The following is a 12201-nucleotide window of genomic DNA, read 5'->3' on the forward strand; positions in this document are numbered from 1 at the left end:
GGTGAAAGGGATCGGGCGATCCTTTGGAGTGGACCCGACGGTACCTGCCTGAAAAGAAGGTGGGGAAGAATGCTGTACTGACCTGTCTTCGTCCTGCACTACCAACCTGTGCTTGGATGGAGGTGATCCCGAGTGCCGTCTAGGAGCACGCGTCCCTGCTGCTACCACCGGCTGTGGAATTCGCCGCGAACTATGGTCGCGCGAGGGCGAACGGTCGCGCAAAGGCGAATGGTCGCGCGGGCGTGCGATCGCGCGGGCGCGCAGGCGAGTGAGCGTGAGGGTGGGCAGGTAAATGAACACGTGTCCGAGGCGACGAACGCAAGCGATGGCGTGACGGCGAGGGATCGTGCTGCCGCGCTGGCGATAATGACCGCGTGATGGTAAGCGATGGCGAGCAGCATGTGTAGGTGAATGATCGCGTGATAGGGTGCGATGGTGATCAGCATCCGCAAGAGGGCGAGCGTTCAGGGTTGTGCGATGAGGAGCAGCATGCGTAAGCGGGCAATCGTGCAGGGTTGTGCGATGAGGAGCAGCATGCGTAAGCGGGCAATCGTGCAGGGTTGTGCGATGGCGAGCAGCATGCGCAGGTGAATGATCGCGTGATAGGGTGCGATGGTGATCAGCATCCGCAAGAGGGCGAGCGTTCAGGGTTGTGCGATGAGGAGCAGCATGCGTAAGCGGGCAATCGTGCAGGGTTGTGCGATGAGGAGCAGCATGCGTAAGCGGGCAATCGTGCAGGGTTGTGCGATGGCGAGCAGCATGCGCAGGTGAATGATCGCGTGAAAGGGTGTGATGGTGATCAGCATCCGCAGGAGGGCGATCGTTCAGGGTTGTGCGATGAGGAGCAGCATGCGTAAGCGGGCGATCGTGATGGGTTGTGCGATGGCGAGCAGCATGCGCAGGTGAAAGATCGCGTGAAAGGGTGCGATGGTGATCAGCATCCGCAGGAGGGCGATCGTTCAGGGTTGTGTGATGAGGAGCAGCATGCGTAAGCAGGCGATCGTGCAGGGTTGTGCGATGGCGAGCAGCATGCGCAGGTGAATGATCGCGTGAAAGGGTGCGATGGTGATCAGCATCCGCAGGAGGGCGATCGTTCAGGGTTGTGCGATGAGGAGCAGCATGCGTAAGCGGGCGATCGTGCAGGGTTGTGCGATGAGGAGCAGCATGCGTAAGCGGGCGATCATGTATCCGCAGTTGAGGGTCGCGCGATGGCGATCAGCATCCGCAGTTGAGGGTCGCGCGATGGCGATCAGCATCCGCAGTTGAGGGTCGTGCGATGGCGATCAGCATGCGCAGGTGAGCTAGTAGCTGGCGAACCATGTTCCTTCAGAAGTGTTGGAGAACGTTGGCGTGCCAGCTGTAACACACGTGGGCGATCCGGAGATCGCTGGCGAGCTGATGATCGCTGACGAGCTGATGATCGCTGACGAGCAGAAGGCTACGCGTGGAAGCCTGCGCAAAGAAGAAGAGTCCTTGACCCCGACCTGAACCGAAGTTCTAGATCGCGAGGGCGAACGTGGGCGCACAGGGCACGTAACAGGAACCGCAGGGAAGATCATCTTGAAAGCGCTGATGAGCAGAAGGGCGCGCAGGGAAACCCTGACACGCAAGGGAAGAACCCCCGTGGGGGCAACCCTTTGCCCCGAAGGTATCGTTGTCCGCCGGGAGACTGATGTCCGTCGGAAGACCGCTGTCCGTCGGGCAGACCGTTGTCCGTCGGGAAGACCGTTGCCCGTCGGAAGACGAGATCAGACTGCTGTCCCTCTGCGCCAAGGCGGAAGATCGAGAAAAAAAAGGAGTTGTAGGCTGCAAACGGAGATCCAAAAGGGCGCCTCAAGCACCCTTATAGGGAGATGAGAGGCCCTTACGACGAGGCGGACGGAGGGCCTTACGGCGAGGGAGGCCAACAGCAACAGCAACAGAAGAAACCTCCGAAGAGGAGTCTCTATGAGTGTACTCTCTCGCGAACGAAAGAGAAACACTTCGTGGAAGAGACTGGTCAGCCAGTGACCTAAAAGGAGCAATCCTCCGAAGAGGAGCTCCTGCAGTTGCCCAGCCCCTTGAGCGAAACTGCAGGTGCGACCGCTCAGCACCAAGAGCATAGTCGCACGAAAAAAAGGCAAGAGAAGAACCCCCCAAAAGGGGAAAAACTCAAGCCTGGACAGGAAAACTTCCCTCGGAAGGAAAGTTATCCGCCCAAGGAGGCAAGCCTCCTGACTGTTCTACAATGAACTGGAGAGCTGTCCGTCGACACGGGAGTACTACCAGTAGAAGGAGACACGCCCCTGACGAAAATACAAGGGGGGAGGCAGCAACAGCCGAATCCCCAGGACTCAACCAGACAGCTCACACCGTTGCTATATTACAGAAACGAACTAGATCGGTAACTGTAAAAAAATAAAACAAATAATATTAGTACACATTCATTCCCCCGGGAAGGCTCCGAAGAGGAATCCCGAGGGAAAGGAACAAGAATTACACAACAGGCACGTGCCCTCACAACCACTTACACTCGCGGAAGGAGAGCTGTAACCAAAACAGAATTATAACAATTATAATTATGTAACTATGTAATTTAAAAATGAATGAACACTAAAGAAAGAACGAAAACCCCGAAAGGAATCGTTCTACAAGCTGAAAAAAACAACTACAATTAGATTCATAACTAATTGATACAAACGTACGACGTAGCAACCCCCCACACGGAAAGGAAGCTAGGCTACAAGGGCCTAGTAACACGTAGTAAAATGGTGAACGACTTCAAGAGAGAGAGAGAGAGAGAGAGAAAGACATAAGTCAAACTCGATCGCCACCCATAAAATACGCCGTGGTGGCCTAACTGCCGAGGCCTCCACGTAGATATCGTACACTACACACACACATCTAAAAAGGAAACTTACTTATTTCTATACCCAAATATATATACAAACATGAAAACATGTTTACATATATATTGAGTAAAAGAAAAGTAAGCGATTAAGTAAAGACAAAACAGACAATGGCTGCCAAGCGAGGACCAAGACAGAGACGTCTGTCACAGTCCGAGCCAAAAGTTAAAGTGAGTATTCACGTGTGTGTGAGGGGGAGGAGGGGTAGCTAGCTACCACTCCCCTACCCCCCCCCCCCCCCGCTAACTAGCGCGGGGGTAATACACCCTCGTTAAATTCTAATGGCGAGCCATTTCAGCTACGCTAAAAGTAATAACCCTTTGTAAATAGCGTGGTTTGTATTTCGGTTACGGAACAAACAGCTTTTACGGAGTAGTTTTGAATGACTCTTAATCTATTAATGCCCTCCTTAAGTATCCCTGTTCTAAAATAGGTAAAAAAGCTCTGGGCAATCTGGGCATGTGTGGTTGACCTAGGATCAAAATCCTTCCAAGGTTCCTAATTTTTAACCTCCGACCACCTGAAAATAAGAACTGAAAAGGAGGATATACCGTATCCTGGATATGACTAACAGAATGAGGCCTCCCACCTTTAAGACCTTATTCTTGTTTCAGGACTTCTTTAATCCGCTCTGTCCTGGTAAAATTACCAAATTCGTCAGAGTTCGCCATGATATAATCTGTGGCTCACCTGCCCATTTTGCTTGGTTTGACTAAAGGTTAGGTGGGGAACCATAGGACAGGTGGTGTTTTTGTGGTTTTTTTTCCCCTTTCAGTGCAGTTTTTAGGCTTAACTTTTTAAATTTTAAATTGGTCTGATTAAACTTGAATGTCAAAAGCAACCTTGGCAGCCTTCAAGGACTGGCAAGATTGATATATACTGGCAGCATTAATCTTGGCAGCCTTTAAGGGTGTCAAGATTGAACTTGTCAGCCTTCCATACCTGATAAGATTGATCTTGGCTGTCAGGGTCAAACATGTCAGCCAAGACCAACCTCGTCAGTCTTCCAGATTGTCAAAATCGAGTTCGGAAGCAAACACAGCGTTAAGACTTAAGTCTTACAGTTACAGTGAACCCTCGTTTATCGCGGTAGATAGGTTCCAGTCGCGGCCGCGATAGGTGAAAATCCGCGAAGTAGTGACACCATATTTACCTATTTATTCAACATGTATATTCAGACTTTTAAAACCTTCCTTTGTACGTAGTACTGTTAACAAACTACCCTTTAATGTACAGAACACTTAATGCATGTACTACAGTACCCTAAACTAAAACAGGCACAAATATTAAAGGTGATTTTATATCATGCATTTCCTAAACATGCTAAAAAGCACGATAAAAAATGGCAACCAATGTTTTGTTTACATTTATCTCTGATCATAATGTAGAAACAAACAGGAGGTAGAGCTTTGCTTATTACCCAGACATATTTCCCATACTTTTCCCTTAGAACTACATCACATCTTCCTACTTTAGATATATATATATATATATATATATATATATATATATATATATATATATATATATATATAACATATATATGTATATATATATATATATATGTGTGTGTGTGTGTGTATATATATATATATATATATATATATATATATATATATATATATATATATATATATATATATATATATATATATATATATATATATTTATATGTATACACATACATACCTACATATATACATAAATACATGCATACATATATATATATATATATATATATTACTGTATATATATGGGTTATGGAAAAAATCCGCGAAGTGGTGAATCCGCGATGGTCGAACCGCGAAGTAGCGAGGGTTCACTGTAGCTAAAAATATGGGAGTCTAAGAGAGGTTCGCAGGGGGTGTACCCCTGGTAGATAGGATCCTAGGCTAGGTTAGGAGGGAAAGGTTGATACTAATTCACAACCTTTTGTAAATCATAAAAATAGCTTCATAATACCTTATTCAGACCATAATGAGTCTTCGTAGTTTGTAAGATAGATTACACCTGTCCAAACAAACTATATTCAACCCCAAAATAACAACTTCCCCACAAAGAAATCGATTTATCCAGTAATGAAAAAAAAAAATTTAACCCTGTCCCAAAAAAACTACATTCCACCCAGAAAACAGGGTTTCATTGTAGTGTATTACAGGGCAATGTAACCTAGGAAAACAACTACTTTTTCATATAGAAAAAATTACGCTCTCTTCGAAAATGACACTCGTTCCCGTCGCAAATGAATAGTTTCAGAAATATATATACATCTATATCCTCCGATAATGGGGGACCCCCAGTGGGAACTCAGGGTTTTGGGTGGGGAAAACATACTGGGGAATCGATATATAATCGTAAAACAATCCTTTTCTTCTCTATACATTACCTTCTTGAAATTATAATTATCGGAGGAAAATACAAAACAGTATATCTGGATAAACTTTGGAGGTGCCGTTGCAAAGATTGTGTCATGAAAAAATACAGTAACCAGTGCTGCCAACGTCCAATGTAGATCAAATGTTAACATTCCATGCTAACATTAGCACCCGTACGTTCGTTCATTCGTGCATACCAGTTTCGCCCAGTGCAGAAACCCCTCCCCCTTGGGCAGAATCTTTTTCCCATTTTATTACTCGTTTTATTATCCTATTCCTTTTAAAATCATCTCATTTTATATTCCCATTCAATATTATTTATCATTCATTCTATTTTAACTTCCTAAATTGGGTTTATTTCTTTTGTTATTTCCTTTTCACTACCCGGTTTCACATAAATTCTTCCTCTGGACTAGTTTCCCTATCCAGTTCATTCATGGTAAAACCATCTCATTTTATATTTTCTTTCAATATTATTTATCATTCATTCCATTTTACCTTCCTATATTGTTTTTATTTCCTTTTCACTCCCCAGTTTCACATAAATACTTTCCCTGGACTAGTTTCCTTACCCAATTCATTATGTTTACCCTCTAGACTCCCTTATTTTTCTTTTAACCAATCAGGAACCGATACGTATTCAAAGTTTACACAAGGGGGTTGACAACTGATATTTTCCTACCCCCTTCCTTTGTCTCTTTAAGTGGTCTGTTCATCCCTCTTCTACGAAGCCCTTTTCCTTTGTAACCTTTAAACTAGTCAGGTGTCCGACATTTCGAGTGAGATTTATTTTTTCGTATTTTACGATGGAGGAAATTATAGATACTTGTAACGGCTGCAGTATTCCGTAGCTAAAAGCAATTGCTAATTTCCATGGTGATTTTTATGATTCTACTGCCAATGTTGATATTTTCCTGAAATCACACAATGTAATTCCTCAACGTTTGCAGTGCCCCAAGTGTCATCCCCCCCTATCTTACAGGAAAGATATTCACGTGTTTTATTGCAATGCCGATTCCACCATTCCTAAAACCAAAAAGAAACGTTGTTGTGGTTATACCGTTACTTCCAATAAAGGTACATTTTTGGGAAAAAGTCGTCTACCCCCATGGAAGACTCCCGTGACCCGCAAGTTTCGCCGTCTTCTTCGTAAAGGTAAGGAGAATTTGACTGTTTTCAGTAAATCCCTGAGGTTTGTGACCTGTCATACTACTAGGATAGGTTAGGTGGGTTTGTTAAGTTCTGTGCCCTTTTTGTACTACTTATATACTGAGTAAAACTTATATGGGGAAATTATTTAAAATACGTATGGAAATATCTATCATTGCTATCGCTAGTAATGTCATCGTGCCGTTGGTAACTCTGTGTACCATACGTCAACGTTGGTATCACTGTGTATTATTGGTAACGTTGCTAATGTTATTGTTCGCAATACATTCGTTTAAGAGAAGTGACACCGTTGAAGAAATGCTTATATTTAAATATTTTAACACAACTTATATGACATCAGTGATTATATTTACCCATTTTAACAGAAATTATATGTTTTCCTGAAGGAAATAACGTGATCTAACCGGTTTTCACCTTCATTTCATCCGTAATAACTTCAACTAATTCGGCAGATTAAAGTTATCCGAATTGGTTGATCTGTTTGTTTCCGATTGAAATGATCATCAAATTCGGTTAAATCAAGTTATTTACTATAGGAAAACATATATTTTCTGTTCGAAATCTCACCCTGTAACACAATACAAAATTACCAAAAACAGAACCTTGGGGGAGGTGGCCGTAGCGCTACAAACTACCCTAACTTTTGAAATTTTATACCTAGTATATCCCAACGAACTACAATGGCTTCAAAATAGAAAACAACTCAATACTGGTAAATATCCATTTTTTGGAGTAATGAATGACTGGAAACGTGGCATTATCATAGGTTGTCTCACGCTCATCTGAACTATAGATTACATTTTATTTTAATATTCATAACTTAAATTTCACATTACGGCCAGTATCTAACGAATCAAAATATACGAGTGATTCCGAGAGGTTCTAAATAGGTAGGAATCTACCGTAAGGTAACATTGTACAGGTTTGTCAAAGATGTAGTACATGTACTGCTTAAGTACACTATTTTGCGGCTGCCGTAAGGCTAACCCTTATTATTTACATATCAAAATAACTTAAGTCATACTCACAGATAATTCATTTATATAAATTTTTCCAATTCACAAAAGACACGACAAAATAACTTCACTTCTTAGATATCTGCCGCAGCCGAACTCATGTCACACGTGTAGTTGTAGTAACTAGTAAGTTAATTTACAACTGGAAAACTGCGTTGTAACGGCTCACTGTGACGCTGTCTCGAAATCCATTATTATTATTATTATTATTATTATTATTATTATTATTATTATTATTATTATTGTTGTTGTTGTTGTTGTTGTTGTTGTTGTTGTTGTTGTTGTTGTTGTTGTTGTTGTTGTTGTTGTTGTTATTATTATTATTATTATTATTATTATTATTATTATTATTATTACTTCTTGCTAAGCTACAACCCTAGTTGGAAAAGCAGGATGCTATAAGCCCGTGGGATTCAACAAGGAAAATAGCCTAGTGAGAAAAGGAGACAAGAAAAAATAAAATTTTAAAGAGTAACAGCATTAAAATAAACATCTCTATGAACTATAAAAAATTTGAGAGGAAGAGAAACCAGACAGAACAGTGTGCTCGAGTGTACCCTCAAGCAAGAGAACTCTAACCCAATACAGTGGAAAACCATAAAACCATGGTACAGAGGCTATGGCACTACCCAAGTCTAGAGAACAATGGTTTGATTTTGGAGTGTTCTTTTCCTAGAAGAGCTACTGACCATAGCTAAAGAAACTCTTCTACCCTTAACAAGAGGAAAGTGGCCATTGAATAATTACATTGCAGTAACCCTATTGGCTGGTTATCTCAGTGTTGTTAGGTGTATGAGGATAGAGGAGAATAAGTAAAGAATATGCCAGAATATTCGCTGTGTTTGTGGAAAAATGAAAAGTAACCCGAGAGAAGGATCCAATGTAGTATTGTCTGGCCAGTCAAAAGACCCCATAACTCCATATCGGTAGTATCTCAACAGGTGGCTGGTGCCCTGGCCAACCTACTATCTGGTTCAGGTTAAAAGATTTGTTTCCAATTTTTTATCCTTCAGTGATTAACTTGAATACATTTATGAATTATATCAATATTAACCTAATTCGCTTAGTAATACTATTGTAACATGAATATCGATTAACTTAGTCTTGATTTTATTACTTTTAATAGAAATATGACAGTTTAACACTCATATAAATATTATGCATTATAACAACGCGACAAAATGTCTCACAATGAGAATTTGGTCAGAATATAGAAATCCCCTTTTGATGGTATTTGCTGACTATGAAAAAGCCTTTAATAGTGTGCACCGGCATATTTTGTTTAGAGTCCTACATTATTAGGGAATTCCTCTTAAATATGTAAATTTGATTAAGTCTGTTCGTGAGCATGGAAAGTGCAAAGTTAATATCAATGAAGTCTAATCAAATGAATTTCCAGTGAACAGCGGAGTACTCCGAGGGAATGTGTTGTCACCTATAATGTTTATCCTCCTCATGGATTTTGTAATATGTAGAACAGTCAGAGATGGTGGAGAAGGATTGGATTGGTTTGATGATAGGAATTTAGCAAACCTAGAGTATGCTGATGATGCTGCCCTTGTTAGCAAAATACAACAGGATTTGCAATGCTTACTTACCAGAATGCATAAAATATCACACGAGGTTGGGCTGAAGATTAGAAGAAAGACAGAGATGATGAGAGCGGAGTATGCAATGGAAGATGAAATATCATTGGAGGGAGAAATGATTGATAAGGTAGAATCATTTAAGTATTCAGAATCTACAATCTCCAATACAATGTCATTAGAAATAGAGTTTATTGAAAGATTGAAAAAAGCAAATCAGTTAATGGCTAGGTTAAGTAAAATTTTGAAATCAAATCGCCTGAAATTACATATAAAAATCAGACTATATATCAGTTTACAGTAGTGAGATCGGTGTTACTTTATGGATATGAGTCATGGTATAACAAAGAAAATCTCCAATAAATTTAGTAGATATGAGAACAAAGCCTTCAGAAGGATATTGGAAGTTAAATGGCAGGACAGAATTAGTAATGAAACTATAAGAGAGATTACTGTACTCGAGTGCCATGTGTGGATGAGATCACGATAAGGATAGATGGAAATGGTTTGGGCATGCTCTTTGCACTCTGCTAGAGAGATTAGTTCACAAAACATTCAGCTGGGCTCCACAAGGCACTAGAAGAGTTGGAAGTCCCAGGCCTACATGGCTGAGGACTATGAAGCGCAAAGTAGGAGATGATGAATCGAGAAGGAATGAACTAAAAGCTCAAGAGAGAGGTGATTGGCGAAATCTAACCAAGGCCCTTTGCGTCAATAGACTTAGGATGAAATGATGAAGATGACGCGCCACTCACTGGACGATATGATTGCAAATCGTGCGACTTACTTTTAGATAGAAACAGTCCTCTATACCTACACATGTTCATAACAAAATAGCATTATATTTGCCGATGAAACTTCTACCAGTGTTATAAAGTCATCCCATTTTCTCCTTTTATATATATATATATATATATATATATATATATATATATATATATATATATATATATATATATATATATATATATATGTGTGTGTGTGTGTGATTGGTATTTCATAAGTTTTATTGGTTCTTTATAAAACGAGAGTGGAGGGACAGGGGAGTGTAGGTATTTGAATTGCTTTACCTACTTACCTGATTCACTTGGCTCCGGCTTTATTAGGATAGGAGTAAAGCCTTAATTAATGAGATTTGCCAATGCAGTAAAGTATCAAAAATCAGGGTGAGGTCTATAGAGTGCTGTGTCAAAGTGCCATTCTGATCAAGTAATTAGTATTTGAGTTAAGGAAAATCACTCTATTTTTTGCCAGAAATGCATAGTAAGTCCCTTTAATAGTTTATATATGAAACATCTATTTTGATGTAATTATGTTATTTTCATTAGTAAAATAAATTTTTGAATATACTTACCTGATAATCATGTAGCTGTCAACTCTGTTGCCGACAGAAATCTACGGTCGGGATACGCCAGCGATCGCTATACAGGTGGGGGTGAACACACAGCGCCATCTGTGGTCAGGTACTCCAGTACTTCTTGTCAACACCACCTCAATTTTTTCCTCGGTCCACTGGTTCTCTATGGGGAGGAAGGGTGGGTCAATTAAATCATGATTATCGGGTAAGTATATTCAAAAATTTATTTTACTAATGAAAATAACATTTTTCAATATTAATCTTACCCGATAATCATGTAGCTGATTCACACCCAGGGTGGTGGGTGGAGACCAGCATATATGTTAACAAAGAAGCTAAGTATCCCGTATTTTATTTTATTAGTTATTAAAAAATAACATAAAATAAATAAGTACCTGGTAAGGAAGACGACTTGAACCATTACTCTGCCTTTATTAAGTACGTCTTCCTTACTGAGCGTAGCGGTCCTCTTAGGATGCTGAACGACTCTTAGGTGCTGAAGTATAAAGGGCTGCAACCCATACTAAAGGACCTCATCACAACCTTTAACCTCGGCGCTTCTCAAGAAAGAATTGACCACCCGCCAAATCAACAAGGATGTGGAAGGCTTCTTAGCCGACCGTACAACCCATAAAAAGTATTCAAGAGAAAGGTTAAAAAGGTTATGGGATTATGGGAATGTAGTGGCTGAGCCCCCGCCTACTACTGCATTCGTTGCTACGAATGGTCCCAGGGTGTAGCAGTTCTCGTAAAGAGACTGAACATCTTTGAGATAGAATGATGCGAACACTGACTTGCTTCTCCAATAGGTTGCGTCCATAACACTCTGCAGAGAACGGTTCTGTTTGAGGGCCACTGAAGTAGCCACAGCTCTCACTTCATGTGTCCTTACCTTCAGCAAAGCAAGGTCTTCTTCCTTCAGATGAGAATGTGCTTCCCTAATCAGGAGCCTGAATAGGTAAGAAACTGAGTTCTTAGACCTTGGAAGAGAAGGCTTCTTGATAGCACACCAAAAGGCTTCTGATTGTCCTCGTAAAGGTTATGACCTTTTTAGATAGTACCTAAGAGCTCTAACTGGGCAAAGTACTCTCTCCAGTTCGTCCCCCACCAAGTTGGACAGGCTTGGGATCTCGAACGACTTAGGCCAAGGACGTGAAGGAAGCTCGTTTTTAGCAAAAAACCGAGCTGCAAGGAACATGTAGCCGTTTCAGATGTGAAAACAATGATCCTGCTGAAGGCGTGGATCTCACTTACTCTTTTAGCTGTTGTAAACCACACGAGGAAAAGAGTTTTCAATGTGAGGTCCTTAAAAGAGGCTGATTGGAGAGGTTCAAATCTTGATGACATAAGGAACCTTAGGACCACGTCTAGATTCCAGCCTGGAGTGGACAACCGACGTTCCTTTGAGGTCTTAAAAGACCTAAGGAGGTCCTGTAGATCTTTGTTGGTGGAAAGATCCAAGCCTCTGTGGCGGAAAACCGCTGCCAACATACTTCTGTAACCCTTAATCGTAGGAGCTGAAAGGGATCTTACGTTCCTTAGATGTAACAGGAAGTCAGCAATCTGGGTTACAGTGGTACTGGATGAGAAAACTGCATTGGCCTTGTACCAGCTTCGAAAGACTTCCCCTTTAGACTGATAGACTCTGAGAGTGGATGTCCTCCTTGCTCTGGCAATCGCTCTGGCTGCCTCCTTCGAAAAGCCCCTAGCTCTTGAGAGTCTTTCGAAAGACTGAAGGCAGTCAGACGAAGAGCGTGGAGGTTTGGATGTACCTTCTTTACGTGAGGTAGACGTAGAAGGTCCACTCCT

General features: G+C 41.4%; 2 protein-coding genes across 3 annotated transcripts in view; both read right to left on the reverse strand.

Annotated features, from left to right (window-relative positions):
* Nucleotides 1–7594, reverse strand: part of LOC137646852 (protein RRP5 homolog) — a 56298-nt gene extending 48704 nt beyond the window's left edge. Inside the window, exon 1 of the mRNA XM_068379926.1 lies at nucleotides 7462–7594. The gene's annotated coding sequence lies outside the window, so the exon portion shown is untranslated. The remainder of the gene's footprint in view (nucleotides 1–7461) is intronic.
* The window catches only part of LOC137647105 (uncharacterized), a 371223-nt gene that overhangs the window by 67198 nt on the left and 291824 nt on the right, over nucleotides 1–12201 (reverse strand). The gene's annotated exons all lie outside the window — the stretch shown is intronic.

The sequence above is a fragment of the Palaemon carinicauda genome, chromosome 9, assembly GCF_036898095.1.
Source record: "Palaemon carinicauda isolate YSFRI2023 chromosome 9, ASM3689809v2, whole genome shotgun sequence".
In the NCBI taxonomy this organism is placed as follows: domain Eukaryota; kingdom Metazoa; phylum Arthropoda; class Malacostraca; order Decapoda; family Palaemonidae; genus Palaemon; species Palaemon carinicauda.